The sequence below is a fragment of the Pleurodeles waltl genome, chromosome 1_2 (genome assembly GCF_031143425.1).
Source record: "Pleurodeles waltl isolate 20211129_DDA chromosome 1_2, aPleWal1.hap1.20221129, whole genome shotgun sequence".
NCBI classification, from domain to species: domain Eukaryota; kingdom Metazoa; phylum Chordata; class Amphibia; order Caudata; family Salamandridae; genus Pleurodeles; species Pleurodeles waltl.
Window position 1 is genome coordinate 309,866,868 of NC_090437.1, and position 18,922 is coordinate 309,885,789.

The following is an 18,922-nucleotide window of genomic DNA, read 5'->3' on the forward strand; positions in this document are numbered from 1 at the left end:
TGCAAAATTCTTCCTCATCCCCCTGATCAATCAAGGACAGGAGCATAGGCCAGAGACATTTCAGGGGACATGCATGTTACTCCAGCTAAGTTTAACAATGAGAGAATTGTTTCCCGCTCTGACCTATAACAGCATCCCCAGCAATCCACCCCATATCTTTTCATGTTTCCGGGGACATCCTCTCGATTCGTAAACCCACCTCTCCTGGTTTGCACACCAGTCCATTCCTCTTCTCCATTTTTGTATGGGCGGGCCGGAGGGCGAGTTCCAGGCTGCAGCAATATCCATTTTGGGAATCAGCAGGGCCGCACCAACAAGAGCGCGGCTCGCCCGGGATCTCACCACATCCTCCATTACCCCTAATAACACTAATCTAGCAGAGAGCTGTATCTCTGACTCCAGTATCCTGTTTAATTTGTTTAACACCCTTTACCAGTATATCTGCAGTACTGGACAGGACCAAACCATATGAAATAAATCTGTGGATTCCTCCGCACATCGTGGACATTAACTATTGGGCCGCAATCCGGCTCGACTGAGCCTGACAGGTGTTAAATATGCTCTTGGAGATAGTAGAATTGTACTGTGCGAAGCCTTGCCGATACAGCCAGGGTCCTAGGGGCTCTCAGCGCTTCCAACCATTTTAAGTCATCTAGGGTGCCCACCCATGCCTCCCACTTTGCTCCAGTCGAGTTCAGGTCATCTGGTGTACTATTAATTAACATCTTGTAGATCTGCAAGACCCCTTTCCCATCTAGACTCCCCATAGGCAACCTGGCCTCAAGTGGGTCCATTGGTTTTACAGGCCCATTGGCACTGTGTGTAGTCTATCAGGCTGGTAGTGGGCTGGCAAATTGGAGGGTGCTCTCATGGGGGATTAGGTTATGACACTCAACCACAACCAAAGGCTGTATAGTCATCTCCCTGTTATAATTTTGCTTGAAGATCCTGCGCCCAAATTACTCCTTTTTGTCTTTACTGCTCTTGTTGTCTGAAGTCTTTTTGATGATTCTGCATTCTTGCTCTACTCAGTGCATTTCCCAGCACCCTAGCTGCTAAAATCTGGATGTAGTGTATCGCAATGAATTCTTCATGGCTAGTGGTTTTGTGCTGATAGAGGGAGAGGGTGCCTTGGCATGACCATTGAAGGATGTCACTATCTTCAAAATCACTCTCATACTCTCAATGGTACAATGTGGTTTTGAAGTTGGGTGCTTGAGGTCTGCCAGAAGTTGAGGGTGGTCTGAGTGTCACGGTTCAGGGCGTGGGTCTATTGTGCTGCCCGGTTCGCTTCCCTAGGTAGGGACCGAAGACGTTACAAGGTGTGTCTGCAGCAATACTTTCTCTGTCTGTATGTTTGTTATGCCTGTTTGAACTGTAAGGGGGTTAGCAGAGCATTCATTGCAGGGACATAATGCCGCAAGACCGCAAGTCCACATCGGTCTTACGGGCTGTGGGGCACTGAGACACCTACATAATCTGCGTCCACAGCCCCAACTCTACTTTGCCTTGGACAGTTCCCCAGGGTACAACCCTCGTCGCACTTTCACAGGAGAAGTGGAATTCTCCAACATAAAAGGCATCAGAGCCGGCTTGCCACCTTCATTCACCAGGATTACAGTTTCTAATGTCATGTTAAGATACGCAACTCACAAATACCTCTGTATTCACTTGCTTAGCGCACACTTGTTTTCATTGTTGCCTGCCTGCCTGCTACTTGCCACACAACGCATGCATGACTCTGGCTATCCACGCACTTGAAGTGTGCCACCTTGGAATCCACAGACATCAATGTGGGCAACTGATGCATGGATAGTAACATATTCCTAAAGTTTGTTTCGTGTTTCATGTCATAGCACATGCATAACACTCTTCATATTCTGCACCTGAAATGTACTACCTTGGAAGCCACAGACATCAGTGAGGTCAACTGATGTATTGACTTTAAACGCATGCCTGAAGTTTGTTTTCTTGTTCCTCTGCAGCGCATGGAAGATATTATACATAAACTACACGAAGAGAGCATACTGGGGAAGGTTAAACATCAGTGAATTTGCATCTGATAGTATTGACATTTAGTGCGTGCCGTAAAGTATTCATTGTTTTTCCTCACAGTCCTTGCATGACTTTCGGTTATCTATGCACAAGAAGTGTGCTACATTAGGAAAAGCAGCACTATCAGTGAAGTCTTAACTGATATCATGTTTCTCAGACGCTTGGGATAACTTAAGGATTCCTGCTGTCTCCCCAAGGTTGAATATATTATGTGTGCTTCTTGTTTTTGGAAGGTGCTTCTTGATGAGTACTTGGTACTATTTGTGTTGTAGAAACTATCAGTCTTGAGTTGTGCCATAACCAAACCACAGCAGATCAAAACAGCAGAAGAGCCTGTGCACACCCATTTCACTTCAGGTAGACCTTATAGGGTATTTCTGGGTGGGTTTAGATGGGTGGAATAAAAACTCAGCCAATACTGATGCTGTCCCTCTTTTAAGGTGTAACAGAGGTTCCGACAAGACAAACCTCCGTTACCTACCCAGGACCTCCTCCCCGGTGCCCCTGCATCCTACCTTGTCCTGTTTATATATACACAAGAAAGAGTTGGCCCACATTGTCTCTGTGAGGCCACGCTACAGGCTTAAGGTAATGGTCGCGGTGGTCCAACGGTGAGATTCAGTTCCCAACAATCATGCTAACATATAATGTTAAGAACCAGCAGGGCACATGAGAGGGACTTAATGGGCATTGGAAAGGGAGACAAATGCCGATTGGTAGGAATACTAAGTGAAAGAAACACAGCATTTTGTAAACTAAGCAACATTTTGTGGTCTTTCAAAACAGATGAGAGTGTCTCTGTTTTTGTCAGTGTGTGTATACAAAATCCCCAGGTGAAATCCGACAGACACCTCACCATACCTGACTGAAGGCATCTGTACCCAACTATTCATCAGAAAATACAATGATTGGTATGCGGATGTAACCCCCTGTAGTGGTGTAATCCTCGATAGATGAATCAGGAAACCGAGGTGAGTATTTATTCTTTTATTCAGATAACTAGTACAGCGAAAGGGAACAGGTCCGTACAGACGAACATCCTGGCTCAACTGCCACAAGAGAATTCCAACGTCATGGACATTGGAACTCCCTCGCGTCATTAGCCACACATTCCATTAAGGAATGTGCTCACACACAACACATCCCCTTTCCTTATCTTAAAATAAATAATAACCAACAGATAAGCTAAATAAGAACAAAACAATTCAAAGTTAAAATACAAAAATGATAAGGTTCCTTACAATGTAAAGGTGGAAGTTAACTCTCAAGTATATATCCTAACACATAATCTTTCAACCAAATCGGACGTGTCACCTTCCTCTTCTCCTCGCGCATAGCATCTTCCCCATCACATTTCAGGTCACTACCCTCACACGTTCCCCCTTCTTCATAGTTAGAACCATCTTGGGTCGTGGGCAAAATGCAGTCACTCTCTCCTGCAGTCCTAACACCTAGTAACTCATCCTCTAACCAATCAGATCTTCCATTCTCAATCTCATCTTTTCGTACAATATACTCCTTATTGTTAATTACAGCAATGCGTTTGAGATTCCAAACCTTCCCATTACTCAATCTAACAGCATTATGCAATACTTCCATCACTTGTTCGGGTTCAAAATATTGGCTTTCATTCTTCTTAACTTTATAAGGTTTCTTAACTCGTACCCAATCTCCCACAGAAATTTCCACAGGTTTCACATGATGAGATTGGTCATAGTACGACTTGTTTTTAATGTGCGTTTTGTCTAAATTATCCCTAACCACTCCCAAGGACCAATGCTCCACACCCACATCACACAACCATGCAGGATTATGCTTACCCCTGGGTTTTCTGCCTCTCATAATGACGAACGGACTCAATCCAGTAGATACATTTTCAGTAATTCTGTACGCCCAAACAGCTTTAAATACAGCTGTGTGCCAATCATCCTTACTTCTGGAGTTCTGAATAACATTTTTGATAACTCTATTGAATCTCTCCACAGTACCATTTCCACTGGGATTGTACAAAGATGTAGTTTTGTGCTTAATTCCCACTCTTTCAAAATACAATCTAGCAGCATCTGAAACAAATTGCACACCGTTATCACTTAACAATTTCGCTGGAATACCTTCAGACAAAAATACCTTGTCCATAAACTCAAGCACACTAGCAGTGTCCGCTCTTCCTATTATACCGATTTCAGGCCATTTGGAAAATAGATCAATAAGAACAATAACATATTCTTGGTCATACCCAACAGGACCAAACAAATCTACCGCAACACATTCCCAAGGTTGTTTAGGTAAGAGAGCTTGCTCCATAGGTGGTCTCACAGTACACAAACTTTTGTCCGCCGATGAACACACCTTACAGGATCTTACAAATCTTTCCACCACTTTGTCTACTCCCGGCCACCAAAATAAATCCTTTACAACTGATTTGGTGCGGACAATACCGAAATGACCTTCATGACACAGATTCAAAACAACATCTCTCATACCGCACGGTGGAATAATTTTATTTCCCCTCAAGATGATATTTCCATCCATGGACAATTCATGTCTAACCTCCCAAAAGTGCTTGTTCGACTCTGTAAGTTTTTCCTTCCTAGGCCAACCTTCCAACATAAACTTCCTTACCATTTTCAAATCAAGATCCCTATCCATCTCTTCTTCCCAAGAGTCCTTATCAATAGAAGAACTTCCAACATTATGTATGAGAGCAATGCTATAATCCTCCCAAGGATCATCCACGCAACTTTCCAATGGACCTGGCAACCTTGATAAACAATCAGCCAACAAATTGTTCCTCCCAGGAACGTACACAATGCGATATATAAAATCTTTCATACGCAAGGACAGTCTCAAAATTCTCGCAGAAGCCAACACACTACCCTCTGATGTAAGTAACTTAATCAAAGGTTTATGATCACATTGAATAGTGATGCACTTACCCCAAATGAATGTACGAAAGTGTTCTAAGGCCCAAGCACATGCTAAAGCCTCCTTTTCGATAACTGAGTATTTCTCCTCAGAAGGTGATAATGATCTGGAAGCAAACAAGATAATCCGCTCCCTTCCATCTCTGCTTTTCTGAGATAAAACAGCTCCTAACCCCTTATTGCTTGCATCAGTAGTTATCACAGTATCTAATTCAGGGTCAAAACTTCCTAAATTCGCAACATTGCTCAAATCATCTTTAATCTTCACAAATTCTTGTTCACATACTTCCCTCCATATAAAATGAGCATTCTTTTTAAGAAGAAGTCTTAAATTATAAACCTTACTAGCAAAATTTGGGATGAATTTCGCACAAAACTCTGCCAGCCCCAAAAACGATCTTACTTCTTCCTTTGAAATGGGGGTCGCTGCACCAACAATAGCGTTAACCAACTAAGCTTTAGGTTTCACACCATCACCACTGATCTCATGCCCCAAATACTCCACGCTTCTCCTAGCAAACTTGCATTTGCTCAACTCCACAGTCAAACCTTTACTCTCCAACACCCCCAAAACATGTCTCATCATTTCATCATGCACCTTCCGATCACCCCCAAACACCAAAATATCATCTTGGAAACACATCACACCTAATGATTTTCCAAACAACCTATACATTAGTCTTTGAAAAACTGCAGACGCTAGTCCAAAAGGCATCCTTTTGTACTGAAAACATCCAAAAGGAGTGATAAAAGCTGTCAAATTCCTCGATTCAGATCTCAAAGGAATCTGATGGTAAGCAGCTGATAAGTCAATTGTAGAGAACCAACTCGCACCCTTTAAACTGGAAACCATCTCAGTTATTTTTGGTAAAGGGAAACGATCAATCACAATATTATCATTTAAATATCTCAAATCGACACATAAGCGGATCCTCCCATTGCTGCGTCGGGCGATAACTACTGGAGAATTCCACTCTGCATTTTCTATTGGTTCAATAACATCCATTCGCACCAATTTCTCTAACTCTTTAGAAACCTCATCCCTTATCATTAAAGGTACTGGTCTCACTTTATGAATTTTTGGTATGGCATTCTTCTTTAATACTATTTCATGTTCAAAACCAGCCAACTTCCCTAGCTGTGTATCAAAGACTTTAGGGAATCTCCTTTCCATTTCCACAGCTGAAGAGAACCCATCCTCAACTATTAATACTTTTTCTCTGCTGTTGGGATCCAAGATCATCTGAAGTTTTCCTTGATCTTTCCATCCAAGAACTGATGGCCCTCTTTTTGACACATACAGTTTTCCTCTGGAACACCTATTCTTAAATGAAAATGAGAGCCATCTAAAACCAAGCAGGTAAATTTTTTCTCCAGTATAACTTTCTGGACATACATCAGGTTGTGACAATTGCTTTCCTAATTTATTCACAAACGTTGTGTTCCACACTTCTTCATTCACAATGGTGATGGGAGATCCAGAAGCAGCATATAAAGTAATCGGAATCCCACCAATCTCCATATCACATATTGGTTTCCCTTTAGACCCTGCATCAGTTATATTCAAGATAAAATTCTCATTAACCGTAACGTCTTTAAATTCAGGGGAAAAATCTTCGTTCTCAATTCCCATGTGAGAATCACCTTCTGATATACATTTAATTATTTTCTTTTTACTCCTGCAGACTTTCGCAAAATGGCCCATAATACCACATTTACTGCATTTTAATTTCAAAGCCGGGCACGACTTAGCATATGCCAGATGCTCCTTACTGTCACACCTATAACACCTCTTCTCACTATCATTGCTCAGTGATGTTTTCTGTTCCTTCGGCGTTTTACGAATAGAAATTCTGTTAACGTTGTCAACACTCCTCTCAGTTGATTTTAATTCCGAAACACACCTTTCAGAAATTTCTGCCTTCCTTGCAATGGCCAAAATCTCCTCCAGCTGTGAATCACCATTAATCCATAACCTTTCTTGAATGGATTGATTGTTGCCATGCATAACCACCTAATCCCGTATCAGATCATCATGTATAGGACCAAATTTACAATCCAGGGCCAATTTTTTTAAATCTGCCACAGTCATCCACCGACTCCCCTTTCTCTTGCTTCCTTTGGAAAAACTTATAACGAGTAATTCCAACACAAACTTTTGGTGCAAAATATTTGTCAAGATCTTGTATTGCAACCTTAAAAACACAAGTGTCACCACTTAAAGAACTTTTCTGCATCTTATTATACATTTTCAACCCTTTGGGCCCCAACGAATGTAACAAGAGTCTCTTCTTCTGTTCTGCAGGCATTTTATCCTCAAGATCAATGGCTCCTATATAGTTCATAAAATAGTCCTTCCATTCAATCCATTTAACTGGTGGAGCGTTCCCTGCAGCCCAAAATGCTTGTGGTTTAATAATAGTAAAATTAGGCTGTGCGAGTTGTGCCATGACACCCACACTTTAATAACCAATCCAGTAGAAATCAACTTAATCCACAGTTCAGGACCTGTTCCCTTTTCCTCTTTTATATTCTTTTTTTTTTCTTCTTCTGTTATTTTTCTATTATTTTAATAAGAAGAAAACTTTAATGTCCTTCCTATTCCCTCGTACAAATGTTCGAAATGCTGGAAATAGTGCTCACTACCTAGAAACTGACGGCAGCAAACAGCTAACGATGTGTAGAGCGTCTCCGGTTGCCTAGGAGACGCTCCGTTCATAAATTGTGCCTTTGCGCACGCTTCAAATACCTTAGGAGACGCGAGAAAGATGCGTCTCCGTATCCTAGGAAACAATGCGTGCGCGCCGAGCGGCTCGTGCCTCCGTTGTATCCTTTGTAACGCGTGCGCGCAGAGCGGCACGTGACTTTACCGGTTATCCGCTTGCGCGTCACGCCTCTAAAATAGTCTTATTGTAAAAAAAAATGATGAAGGACACGATCTGAAATCGACGAAAGCCACCGGAAGAAGAATAAACAACGTACTCCGGAATCCTGCCTGGACGCGCCCTCACGGAAATCCTGCCTGGACACCGGTTACGTTGCGCTGGTCACTTATCCCACCTTCGTCGCCAAATTGTAGTGGTGTAATCCTCGATAGATGAATCAGGAAACCGAGGTGAGTATTTATTCTTTTATTCAGATAACTAGTACAGCTAAAGGGAACAGGTCCGTACAGACGAACATCCTGGCTCAACTGCCACAAGAGAATTCCAACGTCGTGGACATTGGAACTCCCTCGCGTCATTAGCCACACATTCCATTAAGGAATGTGCTCACACACAACACCCCCTTCCCCCCCTTGCTACAGCCCTGTGCCAAAGCAGACTAAAACTTACGTTGGAAATATCTACAAAACAAAACATTGAATAGGCAATTAAGCACACTATAAAGCACTTATTAATACATTTTCCTCATGCATTTTCACCCCATATTTCATACAAAATGGAAATGTCTGGATCGTCAACTCTGAAAGACTTCAAGTGCAAGCTCCCCACGCTTCCTTGCTTTAACTCCCACATAGGAGTAGCACGCATCATGCAGATGGTGACGGTGTCAGATAGCCAACATGCAAGATGCAATGAATAATAAACAACCTCGTTACACAACTCCGGTTTTGTTCTCCATATCAAGTCAGTCGGTTTCCGCTGACAAAGGACGGCTTCAGATTCCCTCGCTAGAATCAACACTGCGGTCCCACACATCACCAAACCTTGAGCCTTATATCTCCGGCAATCATATTTGATAAACATACCAGGGAAGATTTTCTTTCCTTTATGAATTGTTTTTTCCAAGGCCATTCAAAATTCAATTTTCTAAACAGTTTGCCGCCCAATTTAATTGAACTACACTTGAAGTATTTTGCTTTAATACGGAGACAATGCAAATTTGCATGTATACAATGTAACCATTATATATTCATTAGTTTACTTCTGATAGACTAGGACATCGTGCCTTTGCCATTAGTTCACATTTAGAAACATTGTGTTGACCACAAACAACACCTTAGTGGTCACTCTTTTGGTGTTGTGTCTTTGCTTGTCTTTTGCCCACCCTTTGCCCAGCCAACAGCCTTGTTAACAACAGACTCCCGTGTGTAGAGATTTTTTCCACTGTGTTCGGCCCTCTACAGGCCCTTTAGTATCCTTTTTGGGCCAGACTGTGTGCATTCTCTGTAAACAAATAGACTGATGGCTCCTCAAGACCTCCTTTTGTTACCAATGAGACCAATGCAAACCCAAGACAACCTTTGGGACCATCTAGGAAGTAGAATAAGGCCAAACGTTCACCTACTGGTCTGGTGAAGAGGGTGAGGGATTAAAGATGAGGAAGAAATAGAAGGGCTAGGGGAGAGGGAACACGTGGAAATATGAAAGGCACAAAAGAAGATAGGCCACTAAATCAGACACCATGATACTTTCACATGTGAGGATGATGTATAGCTTACCCGGTACAATGGTGTATTGTTCTGTTTAATAAATTAATATAAAAATGAAAAGAAGGGAACATTTTCCAAGTTAATGCATAAGAAAGACTGTTATAATAATGACTGTACAATATGAGGAGAAGAGAAGCTGCCCCCATTAAGCTGAGAAGCCTGCCTGAAGTGGAGCAACTGCCCTGATTTCAGGTAGCCGTGCTGCTGTGATAAATGAATGAAGTATCTGAGGATTTACAATTGTGGCCATCTCTGAATGCACCACGTTGAAAACAAAACTAACCAATGCATGCCTAACACGCAAAAGAAAGAAAAGGCTCCAACTTATGTATCTACATACAATAGTGGCACACTCCTTAAAAGAAAGAACGAAAAGATTGCACAGCATTAACAGGGATTTTATGAGCTGTAAAGATAATGTCACTGGTGAAATAAACTTTTACGCTGTTATAAACGTACATATGTTGTGATATTCTGAAGGGTGCCATTACAACACCTAAGCCCATCAAATAAAGATTTAAAGATTAAATGAAAAATTCACTTTGGGGGACTGATTTGTAGTTTTGATTCAAATTCCCACTAGTTTCTATGAGGTAGCAATGACCTACCATATTCGGAGTGGAAAGTAATGATAAAACAGGTTGGAGGAATACAAACATTAAGAAGACAAATATTAAAAATAAAGAATCTAAAAGGATGGGAAAAGTGGAACTAAACGTTAACATGTAGGAAATGTACAAACTTGCTAGAATGACTTAAAAGTGGCCATAATCGATACTTACTTAATGTGTGTGTACCACATTCCATTTCACAAATCGAACAAGGGGACTCAGCTGAACAAGTGTATATGTGGCTACGGATAAGATATCGTTACTCGAGACCTTACCTGCTATCCTAGCAAAATTTAACAAGCCTTGCTAACCTATTGGATTTGGCAATGCTTTTTGCCGAAGCTGTGCAGAACTGGTGAAAGAAAGGCGCGATGACACAGCTGCTGCTGGCGGTTACGCCATTCCACTAAATGGCAAATAACAATGGGGAGAGCTAAGTTCACGGCCAACCCAGAGACTCCTCCAGCTCAATGTTCAATTAAGAAGTCCGAAACCCTTACACCACGTTCATGAAAATGATGTGCCAACATTCACGTCACCCCCACCCCCACCCCCACCTTTTAGTCACCTTCATGTCTCTTTCGGGTTCCAGTCAGTTTGCCTGATACCACTGAAGGGATTGACCAATTACCTAGACGGTCTACGGTGCTACCTGTGTGGGCAGGCGCTTCAGCACCCTATGCAGGAATAGTAAGCGCATTCGGCTGGGTCCAAACTGGAATGGCATGGGCAGCAAAAAAACGATGGATTAAACCCAGATCTGTGACTGGGGGTGAATGTTTGACAATGTTCAGCATTCCGTCCATCACTTGTTGTTTTTGCATTTGTCGCCCTAAGTGGGAAGGGTATGCCCAGACGTGGGTCTCGTGCTTCCCATGCTACTGGATTCAAGCTAGCCTGGCTGATGAGGGGTGAAACCCCGAAACCGGTCCCAGGATGCTTGTTTCCAGTCCAGGGAAGACCTGGCCTAGCAGCTCGGGCTGGACTGTTCCCATAGGGAACAGGGTCAAGACTGATTTGCATATGGCTGGGTCCAAACTGGAATGGCATGGGCAGCAAAAAAACGATGGATTAAACCCAGATCTGTGACTGGGGGTGAATGTTTGACAATGTTCAGCATTCCATCCATCACTTGTTGTTTTTGCTTTGTCACCCTAAGTGGGAAGGGTATGCCCAGACGTGGGTCCCGTGCATCCCATGCCACTGGATTCAAGCTAGCCTGGCTGATGAGGGGTGAAACCCCGAAACCGGTCCCAGGATGCTTGTTTCCGGTCCAGTGAGGACCTGGCTTGGCAGTTCGGTCTGGACTGTTCCCATGAGGAACAGGGTCAAGACTGATTTGCATATGGCTGGGTCCAAACTGGGGTGGCATGGTGAGCAAAAGAACGATGGATTAAACCCAGATCTATGACTGGGGGTGAGTGTTTGACAATGTTCAGCATTCCGTCCATCACTTGTTGTTTTTGCTTTGTCACCCTAAGTGGGAAGGGTATGCCCAGACGTGGGTCCCGTACTTCCCATGCCACTGGATTCAAGCTAGCCTGGCTGATGAGGGGTGAAACCCCGAAACCGGTCCCAGGATGCTTGTTTCCGGTCCAGTGAGGACCTGGCTTGGCAGTTCGGTCTGGACTGTTCCCATGAGGAACAGACGATGGATTAAACCCAGATCTATGACTGGGGGTGAGTGTTTGACAATGTTCAGCATTCCGTCCATCACTTGTTGTTTTTGCTTTGTCACCCTAAGTGGGAAGGGTATGCCCAGACGTGGGTCCCGTGCGAAGGGTATGCCCAGACGTGGGTCCCGTGCTTCCCATGCCACTGGATTCAAGCTAGCCTGGCTGATGAGGGGTGAAACCCCGAAACCGGTCCCAGGATGCTTGTTTCCGGTCCAGTGAGGACCTTGCTTGGCAGTTCGGTCTGGACTGTTCCCATGAGGAACAGGGTCAAGACTGATTTGCATATGGCTGGGTCCAAACTGGGGTGGCATGGTGAGCAAAAGAACGATGGATTAAACTCAGATCTATGACTGGGGGTGAGTGTTTGACAATGTTCAGCATTCCGTCCATCACTTGTTGTTTTTGCTTTGTCACCCTAAGTGGGAAGGGTATGCCCAGACGTGGGTCCCGTGCTTCCCATGCCACTGGATTCAAGCTAGCCTGGCTGATGAGGGGTGAAACCCCGAAACCGGTCCCAGGATGCTTGTTTCCGGTCCAGTGAGGACCTGGCTTGGCAGTTCGGTCTGGACTGTTCCCATGAGGAACAGGGTCAAGACTGATTTGCATATGGCTGGGTCCAAACTGGGGTGGCATGGTGAGCAAAAGAACGATGGATTAAACCCAGATCTATGACTGGGGGTGAGTGTTTGACAATGTTCAGCATTCCGTCCATCACTTGTTGTTTTTGCTTTGTCACCCTAAGTGGGAAGGGTATGCCCAGACGTGGGTCCCGTGCTTCCCATGCCACTGGATTCAAGCTAGCCTGGCTGATGAGGGGTGAAACCCCGAAACCGGTCCCAGGATGCTTGTTTCCGGTCCAGTGAGGACCTGGCTTGGCAGTTCGGTCTGGACTGTTCCCATGAGGAACAGGGTCAAGACTGATTTGCATATGGCTGGGTCCAAACTGGGGTGGCATGGTGAGCAAAAGAACGATGGATTAAACCCAGATCTATGACTGGGGGTGAGTGTTTGACAATGTTCAGCATTCCGTCCATCACTTGTTGTTTTTGCTTTGTCACCCTAAGTGGGAAGGGTATGCCCAGACGTGGGTCCCGTGCTTCCCATGCCACTGGATTCAAGCTAGCCTGGCTGATGAGGGGTGAAACCCCGAAACCGGTCCCAGGATGCTTGTTTCTGGTCCAGTGAGGACCTGGCTTGGCAGTTCGGTCTGGACTGTTCCCATGAGGAACAGGGTCAAGACTGATTTGCATATGGCTGGGTCCAAACTGGGGTGGCATGGTGAGCAAAAGAACGATGGATTAAACCCAGATCTATGACTGGGGGTGAGTGTTTGACAATGTTCAGCATTCCGTCCATCACTTGTTGTTTTTGCTTTGTCACCCCTAAGTGGGAAGGGTATGCCCAGACGTGGGTCCCGTGCTTCCCATTCCACTGGATTCAAGCTAGCCTGGCTGATGAGGGGTGAAACCCCGAAACCGGTCCCAGGATGCTTGTTTCCGGTCCAGTGAGGACCTGGCTTGGCAGTTCGGTCTGGACTGTTCCCATGAGGAACAGGGTCAAGACTGATTTGCATATGGCTGGGTCCAAACTGGGGTGGCATGGTGAGCAAAAGAACAATGGATTAAACCCAGATCTATGACTGGGGGTGAGTGTTTGACAATGTTCAGCATTCCGTCCATCACTTGTTGTTTTTGCTTTGTCACCCTAAGTGGGAAGGGTATGCCCAGACGTGGGTCCCGTGCTTCCCATGCCAATGGATTCAAGCTAGCCTGGCTGATGAGGGGTGAAACCCCGAAACCAGTCCCAGGATGCTTGTTTCCGGTCCAGTGAGGACCTGGCTTGGCAGTTCGGTCTGGACTGTTCCCATGAGGAACAGGGTCAAGACTGATTTGCATATGGCTGGGTCCAAACTGGGGTGGCATGGTGAGCAAAAGAACGATGGATTAAACCCAGATCTATGACTGGGGGTGAGTGTTTGACAATGTTCAGCATTCCGTCCATCACTTGTTGTTTTTGATATATCCTAAGAAGACAGTCATCATCTACAAGGTACATCACTCTTTATTAGGGCTATGTGGGAGGTGAAAAAGTGGTGAAAATTATAAATGAGTTTAAGGATTGTTCTCGGCAAACTGCCTGCTAATACACAAACTAGTAAACATTAAATTTTATAGGTTGGCAAAATAGTAGTCTTAAATAGTAATGTACTCCTAGGTTTTCTGTATTTGTTTCCGCCCTTGCCACTAGTAGTTCAAACCAGCAAACTTAAAAAAAAAAAATATATATATATATATATATATATATGGAAAATGTCACTTACCCAGTGTACATCTGTTCGTGGCATGAGACGCTGCAGATTCACATGCTGTGCATTATCCTGCCATCTAGTGTTGGGCTCGGAGTGTTACAAGTTGTTTTTCTTCGAAGAAGTCTTTTCGAGTCACGAGACCGAGGGACTCCTCCCATTTCGGCTCCATTGCGCATGGGCGTCGACTCCATCTTAGATTGTTTTTCCCCGCAGAGGGTGAGGTAGGAGTTGTGTATACAGTAATAGTGCCCATGCAATGGAATAAGTATGTATGTATATAATGTGTCTAAAAGTGATATATATTTACAAATTTACAAATCTACAAGTTTTATTAACATCTAATATATAATTTTGATCAACTTATAATGGCTACAGGCTCCCGGGGAGGCGGGAGGGCGCATGTGAATCTGCAGGGTCTCATGCCACGAACAGATGTACACTGGGTAAGTGACATTTTCCGTTCGATAGCATGTGTAGCTACAGATACACATGCTGTGCATAGACTAGTAAGCAGTTATCTCCCCAAAAGCGGTGGGTTAGCCTGTAGGAGTTGAAGTTGTTTGAAATAATGTTCGTAATACTGCCTGTCCTACTGTGGCTTGTTGTGTTGTTAACACATCCACACAGTAATGTTTTGTGAATGTATGAGGCGTTGACCATGTGGCTGCCTTACAAATTTCTGTCATAGGTATATTTCCTAGAAAGGCCATTGTGGCACCTTTCTTTCTAGTGGAGTGTGCCTTCGGTGTAATAGGCAGTTCTCTCTTTGCTTTAACATAGCAAGTTTGAATACACTTAACTATCCATCTGGCAAAGCCTTGTTTGGATACTGGATTTCCTGCATGAGGTTTTTGAAAGGCTACAAACAATTGTTTTGTTTTACTAAATTGTTTTGTTCTATCAATGTAATACATTAGTGCCCTTTTGATGTCTAATGTATGTAATGCCCTTTCGGCTACTGAGTCTGGTTGTGGAAAAAAGACTGGGAGTTCCACAGTTTGATTTAGGTGGAACGGTGATATTACTTTTGGTAAACAAATTTGATTTGTGCGTAGAACCACTTTATGTTTGTGTATTTGTATAAAGGGTTCTTGTATGGTAAATGCTTGTATTTCACTTACTCTTCTAAGAGATGTGATAGCTATTAGGAATGCTACTTTCCAGGTTAAGTATTGCATCTCACAAGAGTGCATGGGTTCAAATGGTGGACCCATGAGTTGTGTTAATACAATATTGAGGTTCCATGAGGGAACTGGTGGTGTTCTTGGGGGTATGATTCTCTTTAGACCCTCCAAAAATGCTTTCATGACTGGGATTCTAAAAAGTGATGTTGAATGTGTAATCTGCAGAGAGGCAGATATTGCTGTGAGATGTATTTTAATGGACGAAAAAGCTAGCTTTGATTTTTGTAAGTGTAATAAGTAGCTTACAATGTTTTTTGTGGACGCATGTAGTGGTTGAATTTGATTATTATGGCAGTAATAAACAAATCTTTTCCATTTATTTGCGAAACAATGTCTTGTAGTAGGTTTCCTAGCTTGTTTAATGACCTCCATACATTCCTGTGTAAGGTCTAAGTGTCCAAATTCTAAGACTTCAGGAGCCAGATTGCTAGATTGAGCGATGCTGGATTCGGGTGTCTGATCTGTTGTTTGTGTTGAGTTAACAGATCTGGTCTGTTTGGTAGTTTTATATGAGGTACCACTGACAGATCTAGTAGTGTCGTGTACCATGGTCGGCGAGCCCAAGTTGGTGCTATTAGTATTAGTTTGAGTTTGTTTTGACTCAATTTGTTTACTAGATACGGAAGGAGTGGGAGAGGGGGAAAAGCGCAAGCAAATATCCCTGACCAACTCATCCATAACGCATTGCCCTTGGAGCGAGGGTGTGGGTACCTGGACGCGAAGTTTTGGCATTTTGCGTTTTCTTTTGTTGCGAATAGGTCTATTAGTGGTGTTCCCCAGTTTTGAAAGTAAGTTTGTAGTATCTGGGGATGAATTTCCCATTTGTGGATTTGTTGGTGATCTCGACAGATTGTCGGCTAACTAGTTTTGAATTCATGGGATGTACTGTGCTATTAGGCGAATGTGATTGTTAATTGCCCAATGCCAAATCTTTTGTGCTAAGAGACACAGCTGTGATGAGTGTGTCCCTCCCTGTTTGTTTAGGTAATACATTGTTGTCATGTTGTCTGTTTTGACAAGAATGTGTTTGTGTGCTATTAACGGTTGAAATGCTTTCAATGCTAGAAACACTGCTAGTAGTTCTAGATGATTTATATGAAGCTGGCTTTGTTGAGCGTCCCATTGTCCCTGTATGCTGTGGTGTGCTGTGGTGTGCTGAGGTGTGCTCCCCACCCTATCATGGAAGCATCTGTTGTGATCACGTATTGAGGCGCAGGGTCTTGGAATGGCCGCCCTTGGTTTAAATTTATAGGATTCCCCCATTGAAGCGAGGAGTATGTTTGGCAGTCTATCAACACTTGATCTTGAAGTTGACCCTGTGCTTGTGTCCATTGTGTTGCTAGGCACTGTTGTAAGGGCCGCATGTGTAGTTTTGCGTTTGGGACAATGGCTATGCATGAAGACATCATGCCTAGAAGTTTCATCACAAACCTTACTTGATAGTGTTGGTTTGGGTGCATGTTTAGTATTACGTTTTGGAATGCTTGTACCCTTTGTGGACTTGGAGTGGCAATCCCTTTTTGTGTGTTGATTGTTGCTCCTAAGTATTGTTGTATTTGACACGGTTGTAAATGTGATTTTTGGTAGTTTATTGAGAACCCTAACTTGTGAAGGGTTTCTATGACGTATTTTGTGTGTTGAGGACACTGTTGCTGAGTGCTGGTTTTTATTAACCAATCGTCTAGGTAAGGGAATACGTGTATGTGCTGTCTCCTGATATGTGCAGCTACTACCGCAAAGCATTTCGTGAATACTCTTGGTGCTGTTGTTATCCTGAACGGTATCACTTTGAATTGGTAATGTACTCCTTAGATTACAAATCTTAAGTATTTCCTGTGTGAAGGATGTATGGGTATGTGGAAGTAAGCATCCTTGAGATCTAATGTTGACATGTAGTCCTGTTGTTTGAGCAAGGGAATCACGTCTTGAAGTGTCACCATTTGAAAGTGATCTGATTTGATGTAAAGATTTAGGGGGTTATTACAACTTTGGAGGAGGTGTTAATCCGTCCCAAAAGTGACGGTAAAGTGACGGATATACCACCAGCTGTATTACGAGTTCCATAGGATATAATGGACTCGTAATACGGCTGGTGGTATATCTGTCACTTTTGGGACGGATTAACACCTCCTCCAAAGTTGTAATAACCCCCTTAGTGTTCTGAGATCTAAGATGGGTCTCATTGTTTTGTCCTTTTTTGGTATTAGGAAATACAGGGAGTAAACACCTGTTCCTTTCTGATGGTTGGGTACTAGTTCTATTGCATCTTTTTGTAACAACGCTTGGACTTCTAGTTGTAATAGATCCAAGTGCTGTTTGGACATGTTGTGCGCTTTTGGAGGCACATTTGGTGGTAATTGTAGGAATTCTATGCAATAACCATGTTGGATAATGGCTAGGACCCACGATTCCGTAGTTATGTGTTTCCAATTTTGGTAATAATCTGTGAGTCTCCCCCCCACTGGTGTTATGTGTTGGGGATTTGTGACGTTGGAGTCACTGTTTAGTTTGTGGGGTTTTTGGGCTTTGGAATTTCCCTCTTGTTTTAGGGAACTGTCCACCCCTATATTGTCCCCGAAAGCCTCCTCTTTGGTATTGGCCCTGGTATGTGGGTCTAGCCTGTGAGGTAGAAGGCTCTGTGCTTTGGGCCCGAAACCCCCCTCTAAAGTGTGGCTTCCTAAAGGTGCCTCTGCTGGGTGGAGAGTAGAGCGCGCCCATGGCTTTGGCCGTATCAGTGTCTTTCTTTAGCTTTTCCATAGCTGTGTCCACCTCCGGCCCAAACAATTGTTGTCCATTAAAAGGCATATTTAGCACAGCCTGCTGAATCTCTGGCTTAAATCCGGAGGTGCGTAGCCATGCGTGTCTCTGAATGGTGACTGCTGTGTTTACTGTTCTGGCGGCTGTGTCTGCTGAGTCCATAGCAGATCTTATTTGGTTGTTGGAGATACTTTGGCCCTCCTCTACAACCTGTTGGGCACGCTTCTGAAACTCTTTGGGAAGGTGTTCAATAAAATGTTGCATTTCGTCCCAATGTGCCCTGTCGTATCTTGCCAATAAAGCTTGCGAATTGACAATTCGCCATTGATTGGCTGCCTGTGCTGCCACCCTTTTCCCTGCCGCATCGAACTTCCGACTTTCCTTGTCGGGTGGTGGTGCTTCCCCAGAAGTCTGTGAGTTTGCCCTTTTCCGGGCTGCTCCTACTACCACTGAGTCAGGAGTTAGCTGTTGCGTTATGTACACAGGGTCCGTAGGGGGAGATTTGTACTTCTTCTCCACCCTAGGTGTGATGGCTCTGCCTTCGACTGGGTCTTGAAACACCTGTTTAGCGTGTTTTAACATGCCTGGTAACATAGGCAAACTTTGGTATTGGCTATGTGTTGATGACAGGGTATTGAATAAAAAGTAATCCTCTATAGGTTCGGAATGCAGTGCTACGTTATGAAAAGTAGCTGCCCTGGAGACCACATGCATGTAAGCAGTACTGTCTTCTTGTGGTGATGGTCTTGCCGGGTAGCAATCCGGACTATTATCAGATACTGGTGCATCGTACAGATCCCATGCATCTGGGTCATCTTGGCTCATCCCTGTGTGCGTTGGTGATTGCATCATTGGGGGTGTTGTAATTGGGGACAGTTGTGGTGAGTGCGGTGGTGATGGCTGTGGTGAAAAACGTGGTGGTGTTTTTTCTTTCGCCACCTTTGCTCTTGGTTGCTTTTCTGTTTCATGGAA

General features: G+C 43.8%; 1 protein-coding gene across 2 annotated transcripts in view; it reads right to left on the reverse strand.

Annotated features, from left to right (window-relative positions):
- The window catches only part of KIAA1958 (KIAA1958 ortholog), a 262,828-nt gene that overhangs the window by 183,554 nt on the left and 60,352 nt on the right, over positions 1–18,922 (reverse strand). The gene's annotated exons all lie outside the window — the stretch shown is intronic.